The 21,930-nt window shown below is 38.9% G+C and overlaps 1 protein-coding gene across 10 annotated transcripts in view; it reads left to right on the top strand.

Moving 5' to 3' along the window:
- The window catches only part of PSD3 (pleckstrin and Sec7 domain containing 3), a 733,176-nt gene that overhangs the window by 335,392 nt on the left and 375,854 nt on the right, over positions 1-21,930 (top strand). Inside the window, exon 1 of one of the 10 annotated variants that reach the window (XM_082715140.1) lies at positions 4,135-4,342. The exons of the other annotated variants lie outside the window; for them this stretch is intronic. The gene's annotated coding sequence lies outside the window, so the exon portion shown is untranslated. Of the gene's footprint in view, positions 1-4,134; positions 4,343-21,930 lie in introns of those variants that run through there. 10 annotated transcript variants of the gene reach the window in all.

Below are 21,930 nucleotides of genomic sequence, written 5' to 3'. Positions count from 1 at the left end.
TTTCAGAAGATTCATTTTCATAGCCCAAGCTGGCCATTTCCTGACAGTATTGCCCTGGGGGGAAAAACTCTCCCTTTTGTCCTTTGTAAAAGGACAGTAATACAGTAATACTTCCAGAGGTGTTTCAGCTAAGGTAATGCTCGTGAAGTGCTTAACACAGTGTGCAAGGAAATGTCAGTTATCACCACCACCTTCACTGTCGTCCTCCTCCTTAAGTCATTCTGTATACTTGAAAATGCCTGTATTTTCACTGTGCTTTTAATACTATTCCATTAAGCATAAAGCTTAAATTAGCAGCAAGGGACATTATTGCATACTCATTTCCTTTTTACTCTCCTCTATGCTTTGTACCTCTTGGTGTCCTTCAGTCAGGGGTGCTGGGTGAGGCTTAAAGCTTTATCTCAAAGCTATTATTAGAAGAGGAGAAAAATCCAGAATATAGAGTTCTTTGCATACATCTTTCAGGGAGAGGGAATTTGCTAATGCCTCTCACAGCACTTCATTGCATAAAGGGTAAAAAAAAAAAAAAAAAGAAAAATTTAAATAATGTCTGACTCCTTTGCTTACATTTTTAAATATGGTGAGTTTAATTCCTCATGCTGATATTTGGCTGTCTAGAACAATACTTCCAGTTATGGGTCCCCATAATTCTTCTGATGATTTCAGTTTTTATTAACACCACAGCAGAGACAGCTAGAGTGTTGCATTAACAGTGGAAAAAACAACTTAGAAACTGAATATGTTCTTTTTAAAAGTTAGAGTAATATGAAAATTTATGGGTCTCTGCCCAAGGAAAGTCCCATGCCTGATTTCATAATGTTCTGACATATGGAACATAAGAGGAAGACCTCTGTACCTTAACATTTTACCAGGCTTTCTTTAGTGATTGCACTCATTCTTCGATACATATTTATGTCTAAAACCTTTGCTGCAGAGCTCTCATTGACTGAACATGAGCAAAGACTGTATATTAGTAAAACTGTAAATTATTGTGGATATAATTCATCTTAAAACTAAAGAAAAGGTTTTATTTTTAAGTAATCTCTATTCCTAATGTGGGGCTTGAACTGACAACCCTAAGATCAAGAGTCATGTACTCTACCTGCCGAGCCAGCTAGGGACCCATAAAGAAAACATTTAGATTGCTATGAAGATATCAAAAAAAGATTTTTTTATTTAAGCCCATGGTGGGAGCATTTTTATGTCAAAAATAAACTACCTCTGATAACCTACCTCTAAGTAGTCTCTGCAACACAGAGGGGTTGTAAAGTCATGTGAACTTCGGAACTGTATAGTCTTGAGCTCCTTTGGGATAATGGCATGCTCTACAGAGTAGTTGTGGTTTTTGTTCAAGGAGCACTGGTTATGGGTTGAATGCTAGTTGGTGTGATCCTCAGTCTCATTGCGTATCCAGCGGTAAGCTGCAGGTACTGCTTCCTGGGATTGTAAGACACTTGAAATACTGACTAAAATGGGAGGATGGTGAAGTCCATCAGATTGTTGGCGCTGGAAACAGCAGAGAAGGGGCTCTTCACTGCCTTTCTGCTCCTCCAGCTAGTAGCTAGGGTGCTTTTATCAGCTGTATACCTCCATTGGCCTTGAGCATTCTACTTGCAAATAGAATAGGTTATAATTAAACAAAGGAAGGGGCCAGGGGCCCTTTGTTAGTTTATGCTTTTAAATTCATTTTGTCACCTTCATATACTGAGTCATATGGGATTTTTCTATGGGTGGTGTGGCTCAGTGTAGAAGACTCTTCCTTCCCTGAACCTTCTGAGACTTCCTGAGAATGGTTCATGCCTGTTAACAGCAAACAACTATCTCTTGAAAAACTCTATAGAATTTGTCCATCACCATCATGGTTGAGTCACCAGGCATGACTGGTTGATACCACCTGGCTGGGTGTAATCCAGAAAAGCCCACCTGCTCACCAGCATCCTTCTTTTTACCTAGTTCAAACAGTGCCTGCCCTTCTATTCTCCATTTCTGTGTGGGATCCAGGGAGCCCTTTCTCTTCATGGCAAGTAAGGGTGACTGATTCCTCCATGCTAGTGGGTTTTAAAACCGTGTGTGTGTGTGTGTGTGTGAGTGAGAGAGTGAGTTTAAAATAGACATTTTCAAAAACAGAGTATAATAAAGAACTCCCAGGTTTGTCAGATAGTTGAAAGTGGAACTTGCTTTGTCTGAAGCTTAAACTGCGTGATACTGAATTCTACTTCAGGCATCGCCAGCACTCCTCTAGGGGCTGCTTTCCTGAGTTGTCCTTGCTAAAAATACATAACATATTTCTCCCTGCCCTTCTGTGCTGTACACAAACATGCATACACACAGGAACACATACGAGCAAGCCGTAATAAGTAGGACGGTTTACTAAGCCACCATAAAGTTAGGTACTACCTAACTGCCTTAAGCATGAATTGTCACTCCTGGCTAGGTTTACCAGACAGTTTAGGTTATAAACTTGATTTTTATCCAACAGAAATTATGAGACTTCTTTTACTTTGCATCCCCTACTTAGGTTCTTGTTTTAGTACCTTTTAAGGAGTACATAGTACTCTAGTAACCTTACCAAGTATAGTAGGAAAGTCCCATGCCTGATTTCATAATGTTCTGAGAGAACATAAGAGGAAGACCTCTGTACCTTAACATTGTACCAGGCTTTCTTTAGTCAATGCACTCATTCTTCGATACATATTTATGTCTAAAACCTTTGCTGCAGAGCTCTCATTGACTGAATATTAACGAACTCTGTATATTAGTAAAAACTATAAATTATTGTGAGATATAACTCATCTTAAAACTAAAGAAAAGATTTTATTTTTTTGAAGTTTTATTTTTAAGTAATTTCTGTGCCTAATGTGGGGCTTGATCTTACAACCTTGAGATCAGAGTTTGAGATCAGAGACTAATGCCTGTTGTAGAATTTTAGAGGGAGAAGGGACATTCATCCAGTCTCCCTTACACACACACACACACACACACACACACACACACACCCAGACGCACGTGCACACACACATACAGACACACACACACAGAGTTGTACAGATGAATGAATATACTAAGGTTAAGAAAGTGACGCAGCTTGCCCCAAATTTCACCGCTAATGATGAGATGGAAAGAATAATTCAACTCTCCTGCTGTTTCAGAACATCTTCAACATGTCTCTCATATCTGACTGCTGTTTGTAAATTGGCCTTACGACACTGGCATCATAACCCTGTCTGAGGGAGGCAGGATAAGCAGTGTGTTCTCTTACGTCAGCCTGTCTGGATACACATCCCAGCTCTGGCATACTGCTCACTTGTGCCTCAGTTTTCCCGTCTGTCTAGTAGACATACTAATGATACCTACTTCATAGAGTTGATACGAAAATTAAATATGCTAATGCCTGTAAAAGTCTCAGAACAATGCCTAGAACTGTGAAAGTGCTTAATACACATTAACTGTCATTTTTATCTGAATGCAGATAAGCATTGAATGGCAGTGGAGAGAAATTGAGTGCAGTCTGTTATGGATCACACTGAAATGTTTACCACAGCCTGGGCAGACCAACTAGGGTTCATTTAGTTCATTTAGCATTAGCAAAATATATACCAACCACCCAGGTCATCTGTGGAAGGCCCACATGTTTGTCCTTAGTGTTTTGAGACATTTTGGATTAGCCTTCCCTCCAGTACACACCTCCCCACCCCACCCTGTATCACAGGATTGATTGGGGGCCTGATGCTTAGCTGCTGGGCATGAGATGGCAGGATGTTTTCAGACAGAAGGTAGTTCTTGCTCTAAGCTCTTTAGGCTTATTTACTTGGCAGTTGCATTCCTTTGAATTAATGCAGAGTAGTTTAGTTTGAGACCCAGGGGACAAAAGGATGAGCAGTAGGATCCTTAAACGCTCATGGGATGGTTACTTTTTACAAAGCATGAGCCATTATTTTGTTTGTTCATGTAATAATGTAAATTATTATGTGGAACAGTATGTGGGAGGAGAGAGAAAAGTTTTTATGGAACGATGGCACTGCATTGTCTGTCTATGTGAATGATGTGGGTGAAATAACCACAAAGTATTGCTAAGTAACTACCACATCTGTCAGTCCACTGCCGTAGGCTGTGTAGGAGGCAGAGAGATACTGTGTGGAGCTAATTGTGTCATCACTGTGTCATGGGAGAGCCACAGTCAAGCCCAAGGCTTGCTTTGTGTGTTAAAATACTTGGAGGATAACCCCATTGGTACTTTGAGCTCAGTGTTAAGTTGACTTACAGTGGGTGATCCTGTGGTGAGTGGTGTGTTCTAGAACTACTGGAGCTGCAAAGCCTTCTTAGGAAACTTGTTTTTCTCTGGGTGAGTAATCCTGATTCCAACTTACATTTGCAGAAGTGTTTCTTCTCCAAGTAGGCCTCCTCTGTGACTGGCCATAGCCTGTCTGTTACTCCCTTCTCTTTGTTGTAGCAAACAGGCTCCACCTTGAAGGGCCATGAGTTGTATGAGGAAAAACAAACTAAAGGTGCTTTGGTGGAGAGAGAATTCTGTGAGGAAGGTGTACCTAGAGGAGCCAAGGAAGTTTGCCTTTTGACAAAGGAACTTTTAAAGGGAAACTTTAGTCTGCTGTTTTTTGGTCATGGAAAATTTTTCCTCTGAAAGTAAGTTAGATTTGTGTCTCAAAGATCAATGGAGAAAATGTGTTTGCACTAGGGATGTCTTTTCTTTCTGTTCTCTGGTGAGATAATAATGCAGGAAACCAATGAATTCACCAATTCGGACCACTTGTAAATTGTGTTCTCTTGAGTTAGGATGCTGGCATGCTTCCGTGGCTGCTCTTCTGGTAAAAATGAGGAGCAGTACCTTGGCTGCTTTTGAGAGAGCTTAGTACAAGAAATGGTGTTTTGAGATTTAGTTCCCTTTTCAAAGACCTCTTCCTTCTGTTTGTTTTACAGTTTTTTTTTTTTTTTTTTTTTTGAGTTATCTGCCATTCTGATTTGTATGGTAAGCCCATTTCCTTTGGGTCATTTGTAGAATATATAGAGACTGGCTGAGATTACTGCAAAACAAGGTCAAAGTTATATTTTTGAAATGATTTTAGCCAAAATAGGTTGTCAGCCACTGAAAGCTTATATTTGTTTTATTGAACATTAATATTTTAAAAAAGTTGAACTTTGGTTTGCATGTATTAAAAAAGTTTCCCTAACTCCTTGTAGTTTTGTTGTTGTTGTTTTTAAAGATTTTATTTATTTATTTGACAGACAGAGATCACAAGTAGGCAGAGAGAGAGGAGGAAGCAGGAGCCCCGAGAAGTGGAGAGCCTGATGCGGGGCTCGATCCCAGGACTCTGGGATCATGACCTGAGCTGAAGGCAGAGGCTTTAACCCACTGAGCCACCCAGGCACCCCTTGTTGTTGTTGTTTTAAAGAGAAAGGACACATTTAGTGAATAATGGTGCTTAGCTTTCCAAATCACAGAAGTACTTTTGGAGAGCAGACGCAGACTATTTCCTTTCCAGGAAACCCATCTTCTAACATTAGACAATGAAGTCCTTTGGATAATACTTTAGACTTAATGTTTCTTGATCACATCATGAAGCCATAGCTCTACATGAAATCAAAACTTAAAACTCTATAATTATTGGCAGAAGATTGTTCAGAATCTAAAAGCCCTGCTCAGGGCTGCCAGAGGAATACAGGTGTGAGTGTGAGCTTTGTCAGATGGCATTGTGTGATAACTGGTTAAGCCATATGATTCATTTGGTAAGTGAGATAACTTAAAGCCATTCATAATTATGCTCTTTATTAGAGAGATTAGAGAGCTTTGTCTATACAGGGCAGGCATCTAGAACAGTCCTCTATCATTTCATTCTCAGACTGACCCTCCCTTACCCAGTGGCTGTCTGTCCGATGTACAACGTGACATTTTGAAGATAAAAATGAGTTGTTGATCTGATTGAGGCTAGAAGAGAGTCATCCTAATTCTTAACCAAGCTGGAGTACTTGAAAACCTTAGAGCTGACCAGAATGTTGTAGAGTTTCATCTCTCATTTCATTTAATATGCATATTTTATGGTGTTTTGGCAGTTAGTAATAAAGTGTTAAGAACAGTGATATATTGGTAACCTAACTAAGTGGTATGAAATTAGGCCATTAAGATGGGGAGGGAAAGCATAGGCTGTTTCTTCCAGAGCCCACTCTGACTTTCATTGAACTTGCTCTTATTCCTCTTGAGCTCTATGTAGACAAACCTGGGTGTATTTTACCTGGGTAATGTTTTTCTTTTAAGGTTTTATTTATTTATTAGAGAGAGAGAGAGAGAGAGAGCACACAAGCCAGAGGAGGAGCAGAGGGAGAGGGAGAATCAGACTCCCCACTGAGCAAGGAGCCTGATGTGTGTCTCCATCCTAGGACTCCAGGATCATGACCTGATCCACCCAGGTACCCCCTGGGTAATTTAGATGACATAATGTGGAAGCATCTGCGCAGTTCATTAAAATATGGTATTATGGTATTGGCATATGTCGAGGAGACTTGTTTACCACAAAGCAGTGAAGAAGCTCTTGGTAGAGAGCTGGTCCCCGGTCTAACCAATGCCAAAGAACTTGTTCATGGCTGATTAAAGAGCATCTCGTGGGGTGCCTGGGTGGCTCAGTGGGTTAAGCCGCTGCCTTCAGCTCAGGTCATGGGCTCAGGGTCCTGGAATCGAGTCCCGCATCGGGCGCTCTGCTCGGCGGGGAGCCTGCTTCCCTCTCTCTCTCTCTGCCTGACTCTCTGCCTACTTGTGATCTCTCTCTGTCAAATAAATAAATAAATAAATAAATAAATAAATAAATCAATCAATCAATCAATCAATCAATCAATCTTTAAAGAGCATCTTGTATTTGCTGTCTGTCTTCTACTTTCTGGACCTCGATTTTTGCATGTGGAATGCTGTCCACTGGAGTTTTAAGATCATGTATACTATCTGTGTCTGCTACTGGTAGTATTATGTATACTACTATCTGGGCCTGTGTTTTTTGTTTCTGAGCATAATTCTCCACCCCCACTTTGAAGGTCTATATCCTAGTTCCTTTCTGTCCTGGATATGTAGCTAAAAGCCTTACCCATCAGATCAAAGCAGGAACAAAGAACTTAATTTTTTTTATTAGTTTCACAGGTAGAATTTAGTGATTCATCAGTTGCATAAAACACCCAGTGCTGATTTGCCTCTCTCTGTTTTTGTTTTATTTTACTTTTCCTTCTCTTTCCCTATGTTGATCTGTTTTGTTTCTTAAATTCCACATATGAGTGAAATCATATGGTATTTATCTTTCTCTGACTTATTTAGTTTAGCATAATACCCTCTGGTTCCATCCATGTTGCTGTGAATGACAAGAGTTCATTCTTTTTGATGGCTGAGTAATATTCCATTGCATATATGCATACACATATGTGCATGCGCACACACACACACATATATACACCACATTTTCTTTATCCATTCAACTGTTGATGGATATCTGGGCTCTTTTTATAGTTGGGCTATTATGGATATTGCTGCTATAAACAGCAAATCACTTTAAATCACTGTGTTTGTATCCTGTGGATAAATACTAGTATATTTATAAATACATATAGTGTGTGTGTGTGTGTGTGTGTGTGTGTGTGTGTGTGTGTATAGTATACTAGTAGTATAATTGCTGGGTCATAGGGTAGCTCTATTTTTTACTTTTTGAGGAACTTCCATACTGTTTTGAGGAGTGACTGCACCAATTTGTATTCCTACCAATGCATTCTCCACATCCTCGTTAAATCTGTTGTTTCCTAGGTCATTCATTTTAGCAGTTCTGACTGGTGTGCGGTGGTATCTCACTGTGGTTTTGATTTGTATTTCCCTGATGCCAAGTGATGTGGAGCATTTTTTTCTTGTGTCTGTTGGCCATTTGTATGTCTTCTTTGAAGAAATGTCTTTTCATGTCTTCTGCCCATTTTTTGAATTTGTTTTGTTTTGTTTTTTCGGTGTTGAGTTTAATAAGTCATAGAACTTCATTTGAATGAAATGCACATGTATATTGGGAACCTAATTCTAAAAGGAAAGTATTTATCATTGAAGATAATTTCAAAAGTAAAGTATATATTCATTGAAGACAACTTGAAAAGCACAGAGAAGAAAACAAACTATTCTACCAACAAGGAATTGGTACTATTTCTGTATTGGCATATGCATTTTCATCGTGTGTGTGTGTGTGTGTAGTGTGTTTGTGTGTGTGTGCATGCACACACGTGCATAGAATGTATCAAGTTTATTTAGATAGCATTTCCCCAAGTTTGGTACAGACACTATTCATGGTATATGAGATATTATAGAAAATATGTGAATGAGCATGTTTCATTAATAGGTGTATATTCTAATATGTATTGTAAAATTATAACTAGCGCATCAAACCTGTGATTTCATTGTTACAGTTACTGGGAAGACCTTTAGTTGTTGGGAGTCATGAGCATCTCTTCATTGCGTCACTCCTTAGGTGATTTCACTAGGCCTTTAATCTAGCACATCAGCAATCTTGTCAGCTCTACCTTCAAAATATATTAATAATTCAGTTCTTTCACCATACCAAATGCTGTCATGATCCAAATGGTCCAAGTCACAATGGTTTATTACAATATCCTTTTATCTAGTGTTCCGCGTTTTTTTTTCAATCTCTGTTGGCTTTTCATCTCAGAGCATTAGCCAAAGTCCGTACCATGATGTATAAGTCCCTACAAAATATACCCCATACCTTTATGATCTCATCTCCTTTCACCCTTCTTACTTGCTTTGCTTCACTCACATTGGCTTCTTCTCCCTTCTTTGAACACACCAGACAGGTTTCCACCTCTTCCTTTGCCCTTGTTATTTCATCTTCTTGGAATGCTATCTCTCAGTCTCATGGTAAGTCCCTTCACTTTGGTCTTTCTAGTGAGCATTTACCTGGCTACCTTCTCTCTAAAATTCTAACCCTTTTCCCCACAGAGCCTCATATTCCCCTTGCCTGCTTTACTTTTTTCTCCCTAACCATGTCACTAACATACTGTATATGTTACTTATTTTAGTTACTATCACCTATCTCCTCACTAAAATGTAAGCTCCTCCACTAGGGAAGGGATTTTTGTCTGCTTTAGTCATTGTTGAATTTCCAGCACTAAGAACAGTGCCTAGCATATAGTATGCACTCAGTAAAACCTTGTCGAAAGAGTAGGTTAAATAAAAATCATGAGCTGACTTAAGGAGTAATGTTAAGTGAACCAGTACATGTGGTGAAGGGATATATAAAAGTCATTGAAAGTGATGAATGATACTTGAAAAACACTGGTTTAAGTAATCTTTAAGTTAGTTTTTTGTATGTTATTATAAGATAGTACTGTAGTAGATGTTCTTAAGTAATTTTTTTGTGCATGTTTATGATTATTTCCTTAAACTAAATGCTTAAAAGTATAATTTCTGGTTGTGAGGATATACAGTTTTTAAGGCTTACCGAAACTAGAAACTTTACAGTTTACATTCCTCCCTCCTGTATGAGTTGTTTTTATTTTCTCCCATATCCTGCTGTGCAGTTGTCTCAGTACTTTCTTATCTTTTCCAGTTGAATAGCTAAAAAAGCTATCTGAGCTTTAAGCTTAACCTATACTTCTTTCGTAACTTATATGTATGAGCATTTTGTCACATGTTTATTTTTGATCTTTTTATCCTTTTTTGGGAATTGTTTGCCCATGTCTGTTTTGTCCTGGGCTCTGGGTATAGTGGACTGAAAACCTACATGAACTGGTTTTATTGGACTGTTATCACAGGCACTCGTGTTTATCTCGAGGAATAGAATACAAAGGACAGTCATCCCTCCCAGAGACAAGAACTGGAGAGTCAACCTCCCTCCCTCATCCTCACTCTCCTGCTTTTCTTTACATCCTACATTTCCCTTTCCTCTGGGCCTCTTTAACCCAAAACTCTTTATTCCATCTGGCTTTGGCTTGTCATGTCACTTAGTTCAGCCCCTATTTTAACACGACCCTTCAGTTCAGGTACCCATCCCCATCATCATCTAAGTGCCATGGGTATCTGTGTCCCAGATTTCTAGGTGTGAGCAGTTGATTGGCTCAGTTTCACTCCATGTTCAATCAGCTGAGATCAGGATAGGGGATTGAGGTATTGGGCTCTGTTCTTTCAGGCACTGTAGATGAAGCAGCTTCTCTAGGAAAGACACAGCAACTAGAATATTCAGCACAGTGTCTTTTACCCATTTTTTAAATTTTTTGTATTCACTTTTCTCTTTTGGGTCCACAGAAGTCATTTACATATATAGGCTAGTGGTCTTTATTTTATGGGTGTTTTTCTGTCTATTTATCATTTTTGTTTTGCTTGGTGTTTTTGCCATGTAATTGACTTTGTCAGTTAAAACTTGATTTCTGGGTGCCTGGGTGGCTCAGTGGGTTAAGCCACTGCCTTCGGCTCAGGTCATGATCTCAGGGTCCTGGGATCGAGTCCTGCATCGGGCTCTCTGCTCAGCGGGGAGCCTGCTTCCCTTTCTCTCTCTCTCTGCCTGCCTCTCCGTCTACTTGTGATTTCTCTCTGTCAAATAAATAAATAAATAAAAATAAAATAAAACATGATTTCTGCTGGTGTAATATTGAGAAATACCTTCTCTATGAGGAATTATACATTTAGCTCTGTTTTCTTCTAGTTCTCGATGGCTTTGCTTTTTATGTGCCCCCTGAATTGTGTTTAAATTTTAGACGAGTTTGAGAAATGAGTGTCTTTGCCATATTCATTCCAAGAGTATAGTCTTTATTTTGTACTCATTTTTTTCTCTTAGCAAAATGTTGTAGCTTTGTTTTAATTCTGTGCTTTTAAGTTCATTCCTAGCTACTTTATAAATTTTTATTCTTATTATGGGTAGGATTTTTTCAGTTATATTTTTTAATTGCTCATTCGTAGTTTATGAAAGCTATTTAAAAAATATTTTTGTTTTATAATCGACCACCTCAAGTAGGCTGGCTCATACTTTACTTGATACTTTTGGGTTTTACATGTGGAGATTTTAATATATAAGTAATTATCACTTTACTTCTACCTTCATCTCTTCCTTTCTTCTCTTGTGGTAGATCTTTCAGGATGCATAGGTTCAGATCCAGGTACAATGAAATGTTTCCAACATAGGCATATTCCAACATTATATATAAATGTATAATAATACAACTATTATTATACTGAAATGTGGGGCATGTCTTTTTTTTATTTAAAAATTTTATTTGCTTAATAAATAAAGACAGACACAGGGTGAGAGAGGGAATGCAAGCAGGGGGAGTGAGAAAGGGAGAAGCAGGCTTCCTGCTGAGCAGGGAGCCCAACATGGGGCTCAATCCCATGACCCTGGGATCATGACCTGAGCCGAAGGCAGGCGCTTAAGTACTGAGCCACCCAGGTGCCCCTGGGGCATGTCTTATACTGTTGTGCTTTGTTGGGGATAATTCTGATTAGAATGCCCTGGGAACGTGTGAGTAAATGAAATTAGTGGAAAATGGGTCTTGCCCCCCAGTTTTTTCCTGCTGCCTTGTCTTAGAGCCTGAACATTTCATTTGCTGCACTGTTTCTGGTCCAACCACTGCCTCTAGAAAATCCCTGTTAAAATGAACATATGATCACTGTCATTAACATATTATATTGTACTTGCTAATATAGCATGTCATGGATTTAGTTTTCTGATTGATTTAGTTTTGGTTTCTGGTTTACTTTTATTACAGAAAATTGAGAAATACACCTTAAATGGAATAGAAGGTGTCTTGATGCTGATGTCAGCAGGAAACCTTCATGATGTAGCAGCTGCATGCCTCTCTAGCTTCCTCTTTTGCGGGCTCTTTATTCTGCATATCTCCCACTTCTACCCGGTAACTTCAACGGTAGTGAAGTTTAGCTATATTTTGTTCTTGTGCATTGGCCTTTCCTATTCTCCTCCCCGCCCCGCCCCCCCCCCCCCTTAGCATCCTTGTTCTCAGGGTCAGTATCACTTTCTCCAGGAAGGCTGGTTTCCTTAGACTAAGTTATGTCCCACTATGTATTCCTAATGCAAGTGGTATTTCCTTTAAAATAACAAGTAGTTTTTAGGGGCACCTGGTGGCTCAGTCAGTTAAGTGTCTGCCTTCACCTCAGGTCATGATACCAGGGTCCTGGGATCAAGTCGTACATTGGGCTCCCTACTCAGCAGAGAGCCTGTTTCTCCCTCTCCTCTGCTGCTCCCCTTGCTTATGGGCTCTCTTTCTCTCTCTCTCTCTCTGTCAAATAAATACATAAAATCTTCAAAATAATTGTAATTTTTAAAATCATGCCTTTTAAAAATTGTTGTAGATATTCAACTGTAACCTCATACTGCAATGCCACAGAGTATATCTTTTATCTGCCTTATTGAACACTATCTGACATATAAAAGTTCTCACCTGATAAATGCTTCCTAAATTAATGATTAAAAGGGGAATGGAGGATTGTGCTTGGCATGCTTATCAGAGAGTTTATCAAGTGAGATAATGCAGGGAGCTGCCTAGATTAGCAACAGTAGTAGCAAGAGGGAAGTTGGTGGAGTTGAAAGAGGGTAGGGGCAGCATATGCCTATGTTGGAAACATTCCGTTGTACCCGAATCTGAACCTGTGCAGAGCTGAAGGGAAGGCCTGTCTTCTGTTACTGCAGTCTGAGCAAAGAGTTTTGAGGAATTTGGAAGGCTGTTTCATATGCGGATGAATTCTGTATACCCTTGTGTACCCTTGACATGAAAGAAAATATAACCCTGTACTTTATGCTTTTACCCTTTAATTTTTTTGCTCTCCAGGGCTGAAGTAGTGCAGCTACTGGATTTTTACATCCTCTAAAATGACAGACTACCTCATAAAGTTCAGGAACCGCACCTACAAGAAAGACCATAGTGAAGAAGCCAGAGTGAAGAAAGGCAACAGGAAAAACAGGAATGCCTATAAAGATGTAGTATTTGGTGCTCTTTTGTTGCCAAATGAAAGGAAAGTTTGCTTTTGTGAGCCTGGATGGTACCAGTTTATGAAAATATTTCTAGCAGTGAGTAAAAAATTATCATATGGTTTTAGTGTTCTTCAAGTTAAACTTGTCTTCCTATGCTGCTTTTTTGTATATTATCATATTCTACTATGAATTATGAACTGTGGGGTGCCTGGGTGCCTCAGTTGGTTAGGTTGTGATCTTGGGGTCCTGGGATCGATTCTCACTCTGGGCTCCCTGCTCGGCAGGGAGCCTATTCCTCCCTCTCCTCTCTCTCTCTCTGCCCCGGTTTCTCATGCTCTCTTTCTCAAATAAATAAATCTTTAAAAAAAATAAATTATAAACTGTGAACTCAGAACTGAATATAAACAGGAAGACCCAATACATTTTTGGTTTTTATTTTCTGTATCTCATTTATTTATTTGTACTATGTCTTTCTTAGGCAATCTACTGTTTGACATAATGTTGAACTGGTATTAAAAACGAACACATTGAGCTGATTTTATGTGAAATTACTATATGACTAATAAGCAAGTTGAGGCTGCGTATTTTGGCAGTTTAAGTTGTGGTTCTTTATTTCCGCTCAGAGTAATTCTAGAGCTGAACACTGGCTCAGATTTAATTAACCCTTTCACTTTATAGACAAGGTAGCTGAGATCATAAGTGACTTACCTGAGGTCATGTGGCTTTCCAGCTTGAAGGCCAGACTAGTAATAGTAGCCACACTATTGTATGCACTTGAGGATGGTAACACTCTTACCTATTTTACAGAACAGGAAACTGAAGTGCAGAGAAGGATGAGCTGTTGCTTGTGAAGCCAGGATGTGAATCAAGGTCTGGGTCTCACATTCCTGCTTTTAACCACTGCATTGTTTTGTTTTTCCACTCCAGTGTTCTGTGCTGGTCACCATGCTGCCACGTAGCATTTTTTCAGCATTGCTATTTCTCTAGTATTTGGTTTTTCATACCTGAAAGTGGTATCAGCTTTTCCTCAAGACATGCTCTGTCCTCAGAGCTAATTGAGGTTGAATGGATCTAGTCTGTGATTAAGGAACCCTGAGACAGGAAATAGGTGTGCAAGCAGTAGGGCCAGTTCCTCGAAAAGATAAATACAGCTTCTTCAGGGACTTTAGCTCTGGTTATGCTGTAGTCCTTTTATTTCCTTTCTCAACCATGGAATTCTTTAGTTAACTAATTTCTTTTTCCTCAAAAGCCAACAGATGAAATTTGTTAATGCTATAATAGCCAAGGGTGCACCGATACTTATTGAATATTTATCTACCATAGGTCACAGCAGGTAATTTCTACTGGTATTCTTTGAAATGAATTGTAGTATGCATCAGTTCCATGTCCTCTTGGGAAATAGGTAAAAGAAAGGAGCTTTGGTGCATAAAATTTGCTGCAGAGCTAGGCTTGCCTCCAAATGGATCTGTGTTAGATGTGGGCCACAGGGATTTATCATCAGGAAGACCAAGTAGAACCTGAACACATTTTACTGAGCTTGTGGAATCCAGAGTCCACAGAGTCCAGAGGGCTTATTCATTCAGTAGCAAATCACGAAGGTTTGGTGTTTCTAGAGCTTTTTTGAGGGAAAAATGGTTGTGCTTTTTGCCAGTCAGGTCATGTAAGATGGTAACCTTTTAAAAATTTCTGTTTATAAAATTATGATTTATATTAAAAATTTCTTTCAAACTTCAGAGCATCTTTTAATTCATATTCTATATGTTATTTTATTTCAAGACAGAATTAAAGAAGTACCCTTTTAGAGGTGGGGCAAAAATGCCGTGAGATTACAAAGTCAAGTCATTTGAGGGCTTGGATCAGCAGTATTGAGACATTTGTGTTGAGCCTGGAGGAATGAGTAGATTTCCATGTGCTAGAGAGGATGAAGCACATGCTTGGGGCTAAGGGAGCACTAACCTGAGCAAAGGGTCTGCATAGTGTACAGGGAAAGATGCAGTGGAAACTGAGGCTAGATGCTTGACCAGCTGATACCGAGAACACTGTGCTAGGAATAGTGCAATGAACATCATGCTGAGGAGCTAGGAGGATATTCTGTAGGCTTTGGAAATTTTTTTAAGAGAACAATACCCATCCTATGATAGTAGAAGACCTTTGGATGAATGGAGGTTGGATTAGAAAGAAAAGGCCATGGTGACTGAATGTATCTAAAGATTCCTTCTTTAAATTTTTTTCCCTCTGTCTTTTAAAATGAATTTTTATTTTTCCACATGTAGTTATTAAATTAAATATTAAATGTATTCTAATTAAATATTAAATTAATATTAAATTTAAATATTAATTTAAAATTAAAATTTAAAAAATTTTAGATGTTAGGCAGTTTGCCTTTTCATTATAAAGAAAAGTGCTTTTGTCGGGGAATTAAAAAAATAAAAAGAATCATGGATAAGACTATATTTTTCTGTTATAAAAATTTGGATGTGGTAACTTGGTTGTTTCTGTAACTTGTAAGTAGACTTGAATCTTCCGTATTATTAGGTGTTTGGGCATTTCTCATTACTAAATACATAAAACAAAGCATTCAGTGGAAAAATCAGCAACTGTAAGACTAGTTTGTAGTTAGAAAGAACTAGTTACTTTGGTAACTTAGGATACTTCCTATAATTAGTTAAGGGAAAAGTGGAAAATTAGAGTATGAGGGTGGTATGTTTCCTCTGGTGAAATTTTGAAGTAGAAATAACCCTGAACCAAGGAGCTAGCGGGTTTGGCTTATAGTTCTGCTCCCTGTAACTTTTAAATTAGGCAGCTCAGGGAATTTTGCTAACTTCTCAGAGTCTTTTCTTGTAAAATAAAAATATTACACCTTACAAGGAGTTTATGAGACTCAAGTAATTTAAGGATGAAAAATAATCAGATTTTATTGCTGATTAAAAAAAAAAAATCATGTGCATTATCCCTGCCCTTCCTGAAGCAGTCTAACTTGTGTTTCTTACCTTGGCTTAAAGTTCGTTAAATTCACTGTTATTCACCCAGCATCCTTATGTTGTACAAAGCCAAAAGCTCGAAGTCTATCTTGATTTGTCTCCTTCCTTCATTTCCCAAGTATAATTGGCTGAAACATTTTGCCACTTCTACTACTTTTCTTACAGTTCTGCTCATTAGCTTCGTGTTCATTACCTTGTATTGAATCTTTTGTGTTTTTTGCCTGGACCTTTGCAGTAGTTTAGTAATTGGAAGCCCCCATCTTCAGTCTCTTTTCCTAACAAACATTGAGTGGCACTACTTTCCGCTGCCATTTTAAGCACTTTATAAATTCCAGCTCATTTAATCCATCTGTGAAATCCAGTCACCATCTATAATGCCACCTAGTGATCTCTCTCAAATCTGGCCATTTTTCTTACCTTCTTAGGTCTTTCTCTGTCTTCCTTGCTCAAGTATTCATGCTTCTCCTTCTCCTACCCTGTAATCTGGTGACATTGGCCTCTTGTAGTTCTCTGGACAAGCCATGCAGGTTTACTCCTCTCGTAACTTGGATGGAGCCATTCCTGGTGCCGGGATAGCCTTTCTTTCACCACTACCTACCTGGTGAATGCCTTCTTTTGGTTGATCACTAACTGCTCCATAATTTCCATTATGTTTGTAGTTATTTGTATAAAGTTTGTTTTCACTCCCTAGACTGAAATCCTGGGTGTTGAGAGCTGTGTTTTGCTCTTTATTCATCTCTGTATACTCTGTACGTACCGTGAGGTCTGGATGCTTAGTAATTGATGTCAGTGAGGGAACTTTGTAGATGGTTAGGCATTCTCTTAAGCCTGTGCTCTTAATTGTGACATTAATTTTGCACAAAACAATGTCAAAAAATCATACTGTTCATATCACTTTGGTATGAGCTGATGTTAGTTAGCTCCTTGTTAGTTATAGCTGATGTTAGTTATGTTACAGCACTTAAGGCTTAGAACTTACGGTATACTTGAAAGATAGATATATTTTTTCTGGGGCGCCTGGGTGGCTCAGTGGGTTAAGCCGCTGCCTTCAGCTCAGGTCATGATCTCAGGGTCCTGGGATCGAGTCCCGCATCGGGCTCTCTGCTCAGCAGGGAGCCTGCTTCCCTCTCTCTCTCTCTGCCTGCCTCTCCGACTACTTGTGATTTCTCTCTGTCAAATAAATAAATAAATAAATCTTTAAAAAAAAAAAGATATACTTTTTCTGGCTATAGAAATATTCATATCACTTTTGTAAGTGTGAGATGGAAGTGACGCTGGGTACGTATAGACATAATTAAATTTTTAAAAAACCGAAAACCAAACCTTCAAAAATTTTCCAAACAGCCTCTGCCAAGACTGATACAAATTCCCAAACATCAGGGATAATACAGTAGATGTTAGTGGAATCAGTTGTATGTAATAGAGCTTTTTCTCCTTCTTAATGATAACAGTTTTATTTTCCAAACAGAAAAGTACCAAAGAACTCTTTTACATCACAAGGAGTATAAGGTAATATGACACTATACCATCTGATGAGAACTGTAGGAAGTTAGACTTAGTTTAGAAGGGAAATTGCTGTTAATACTATCCTGTTTGGATCCCAAAGTTGTACCAATTCATGTAGAATGTAGTATACTTGTACTAGTTAGGGTTTAAAAAAAAAAAAAAACAGACTCCATAGGAGATATATAAAATAAAATTTATTTTAAGGAGTTGGCTTATGTGCTTATGGAGGCTGAGAAGTTCCATAGTCTGCCATCTGCAAGCTTGAGACCCAGAAAAGCTGATAGTATCATCCAAAGACCTCGGAGCCAGAGAGGTATAGATTCTGAGTTTGAAGCCCTGAAAACCAGAAGTGATCGGTGCAGGAAAAGATGGGTGTCCTAGTTCAAATAGTCAGGCAGAGGTCAAACTCAGCTTTTCTCCCCCTTTTTCTTCTATTCAGGCTCTCCGTGGATTGGATGATGCCCCCCACCCCGCATTGAGGAGGGGTATCCACTTTACTGAGTTCACTAAATAGATGTTAATTTCTTCCAGAAACACCCTCACAGACACACCCAGAAATAATGTTTAACCATGTATTTGGGCATCTGGGCCTCAGTCCAGTTGATGGATAAAATTAACTAGTCATCATGATTTTTTTGTTTTAAGAAGGGAACATGCAGAAGAACTCCAGCATCTGAGCAGAGGAAGTGGCTATGAACCAAGTACACAGATCCTGCTGGGTGTTCCCATACTTTTAAAGCCATCAGTGTGGAAGCAGTGGAAGAGATTAGATTTTCACAGGTCATTCTCAGTCCATGAAAGATAGTGATCAGTTAAAGCAGTAATGTTTAGAGTATCAATCAGTGAATTATAGTTCCTTTTTTTTTTTAAGATTTTATTTATTTATTTGACAGAGAGAGAGAGATCACAAGTAGGCAGAGAGGCAGGCAGAGAGAGGGGAAGGGAAGCAGGCTCCCTTCCGAGCAGAGAGCCTGATGTGGGGCTCGATCCCAGGACCCCGGGATCATGACCTGAGCGGAAGGCAGAGGCTTTAACCCACTGAGCCACCCAGGTGCTCCTATAGTTCCTTATCTTAAAGCAGATATTGAAAGCATCTTCATTCAAAATTATATAGAAATGCTTTGAGCTACTATTTACCAATGAACAAGGTTCCCTTCCCCCTTAGCATTCATATCCTAATTGTTACTTACTATTTTATAAAATGTAATGATTAGGATGAAGACACTTATAGTCAGGAGACATTTTAGTCATACCTACTATAGGTGTGATTCTCAAAGTGGCCTTCACCCTGTAGATCTGAGTTTTTTAGGGGTGACTCAGTAATGTGCCTTCTTTCCTTCCTTTTTTTTTTTTTTTTTAAGATTTTATTTATTACTTTACAGAGAGAATGAGAGAGACCATGAGCAGGAGGGAGGAGGAGGCAGAGGGAGAGGGAGAAGCAGACTCCCCACTGAGCAGGGATCCCCATGTGGGGTTCAATCCCTGGACCCCGAGACATGACCTGAGCTGAAGGCAGATGCCTAACTGACTTGAGCCACCCAGGTGCCCCAGTAATGTGCTTTTTTAAAAACAAGCTTCCAGGTGACTCTTAAAGACATAGAACTTTGAGAGGTACTGGTGGTAATTACATTTAACTCACCCATTGGTTCTCAAACTTTGGGTCTTGAGTGGGACCAGAGAAGTTACCTTCGACACAATTTCCAGGTGCTTCCAATGTAAAGATAAGTTCATGAAGCTTCTCTGGTATATGACAGCATTGTAGTAAGTCAGGGTTTTCCAAATTGTATTTCTCTAGGTGTCAAATAGAGATGTTCTTAGCACAAATGGACTTATGTCAAATAAACTTGAGAAATGTTAGAAAGTTAAAAAGGTTTTTTTTTTTTTGTTTTTGTTTCTAATAGCTCCACTTCTCAGAGCCAGGAGGATACTCTTTTGGAGGACATATAGAAAAAGGTGGCTCTTGCCCTCTGGTTTGTTCTAAGAAATGGCTGTAGAGGTGGTGTTGGATACAGTGGTGCACACTGTGTGTTATTAGTACTCTGAGTTGGGGGTTAGTTGGGTGTCTTTTAGGTATCTGTATTGTAGTCAGGTATTGAACACAGCCATCTTGGTTTTTTTTTTTTTTTTTAATACTGCTGCTCCCAAACACTGCAAATTTCTTTGGAGCATTTATCATGGATAATGAAGTGTGTGCTTTAGACATTGGTATGTGGCCCCTGGATTTATTTTGGGGAGTTGTGGGGAACTTTTTTTTTTTATGTCTATTTTGTAAAATTAAGAATTCTGGGAAAGAGAAAACAAAATCTTTTAAAAAAACTTTAATAGTTAACCACTATTTTTGAGTGACTAATTTTATTCAGTCTTCACTGTAACCCTTTAATGGAGGTCTTATGATCTTCATTATTTCTAAGTAAGAAGTCAAGGCTAGGACAGGTGATAATAGCTTGGTGAGGCTGAGCCCTGAGCCTAAGTCTGTTTTAATCTCCAAACACCTAATTTTTTTTTTTTAGTGATTTTGCCTTTCAGTTTTATTTAAGATCTTTTTTTTTTTTTTTTAAGATTTTATTTATTTGACAGAGAGAGAGAGAGGAGGAAGCAGGCTCCCTGCTGAGCAGAGAGCCTGATGTGGGGCTCGATCCCAGGACCCTGAGATCATGACCCGAGCTGGAGGCAGAGGCTTAACCCACTGAGCCACCCAGGCACCCCTATTTAATATCTTTATTAGTGCATTGGATTGTTTACTGTGGAAAATACTCTAAGAAGGAAGATAGATGTGATTTAATTTCAGTTTCGTGACTAAGTAGCTTTGTCTTTTTGGGAAAGTCAGTAATCTCTCTGGGCCTCACTTTTTCCCTCCATTAAGTTTATAGTGTTTTTCAGACCAAATCCCCAGAGTATTGGGAAGATTTGTGAGTGTATGTGTGTGCATGTGTGTGCATTTAGTATAAAGTACCATCTGTAACTGTAAGGAAAGGGAGCAGGTAATTGGTATTCTCATTTATAATAATGAGCTTTCCCCAAACTTTGGCAAGTTTAAAATGGTATCAATGGGAGTTACTTCTGCAAGTATTTTAGTTGCTGTGAAGTGACTAGCATGTGACAACAGTGTGACGGGGTGCAGAAACGTCATCTCTTGGGTGACTTGGAGCTTAGGGCATTGCAGCAAATTGCGGAATTTAGGATCTTCTGTGGCAGGGCCAAAAAAGCTAGCCTGATCTCCAGTAGGACAGGACTTTTAACACCTCAGGTGAATAAAGGGGAGGGGAGAATTCACACCTTTGCAATTATTGCCACTTGACTTAAACTTTCTTCTTTTTATTTTAAGTGGTTGGGATAAAAATTTTCTGGTAGGATTGGCAAGATTGACTTCAAGTATGTTTAGATCTTATTTTATCAGCCCTCGTTCCAAGGATAGGAATTCAGAATGTGAAAGTAAGACTGTCTAGGTGATCCGACTGTGGTTGAAGGAGAAATTAAAAATGAATTTTAAGAATGGTGGCACAGTAAATTCTGTTTCCTACAGACCCCAAAGGAAGGAGTGTATCCTTCGAATAGAAGTGCCAGACAGGTAGGTTGTTTTTTGTGTGTGTGTGTTTGTGTTTTAATTTTGTTCTTGGGTGTTTTTCTAGGTATTGACTTGGTTTTTTCTTTTGTCTTCCTTCCCTCCCTCACTCCTTCCCTCTATACTGCTTTAAAACTGGAGTTTTTATATCTCAGAATAAAATACTTACAATATACCTCAGAAAGGAACTTAAAGAGTAAATCTTAAGTAAAAACTTCATAGAGCTGATTGACAGATGGATTGATCATTTTTGAGTGAGTATATATGCTGGGCTAGGAGTTGTGGTGCCTGAATCTAGAAGGGTGGGCAAACAAATGTTCTTGTTCTCTAAACTTTAAAATACTTACAGATATCTGACACGTATTTTTTATTAGAAGACGAGATAGTATATAGAGTTAATATAGTAGTGAGGACCATGTATTTTATTTTCTATTTTGCATCTATTCTGAAATGTCAGAATATTCTCTGAAAGTCACAATGTATGTGAAAGCTGTTTTCTGGGTTAGTCTCTGATACGCAGCTTTGTGTAGCAAGTAGTTGGGAATTGCTTAAGTTATTCACATTGACAACTATGGCATTTAAGTCAGGAAGTAGACAGACTGGTCATTAGGGGCATACTACTGGCTTATGGATAGACAAATTGTACCCAAAACATCACAACTAGGTCATTCATTCTAGCTCTTTTAAAGGTTGAGTTTGAGGATACTTCTACTTTATTCTTGCACTATGGTGTGAGGTGTTGCTCATGAGTGTGTATGTCCAGCTTGGGATGGAGTGAAGGGATATTGGGAACACACTTTAGGGAGTGAACTGTAGTATTGAAGAAGCGACCCAGGTTTGCCCTCCTGCTCTCAAGTGAGTGACACTGAGGGTCTGGGGTGGAGAGACAACAGGTGCGGTCTGGTGTTCTGCATGGAAGGCA

The sequence above is a fragment of the Mustela nivalis genome, assembly GCF_964662115.1.
Source record: "Mustela nivalis genome assembly, chromosome: 20".
NCBI lineage: Eukaryota > Metazoa > Chordata > Mammalia > Carnivora > Mustelidae > Mustela > Mustela nivalis.
Note: the sequence above shows the minus strand (reverse complement) of the source record. Positions and strands in the feature narration are given on the sequence as shown.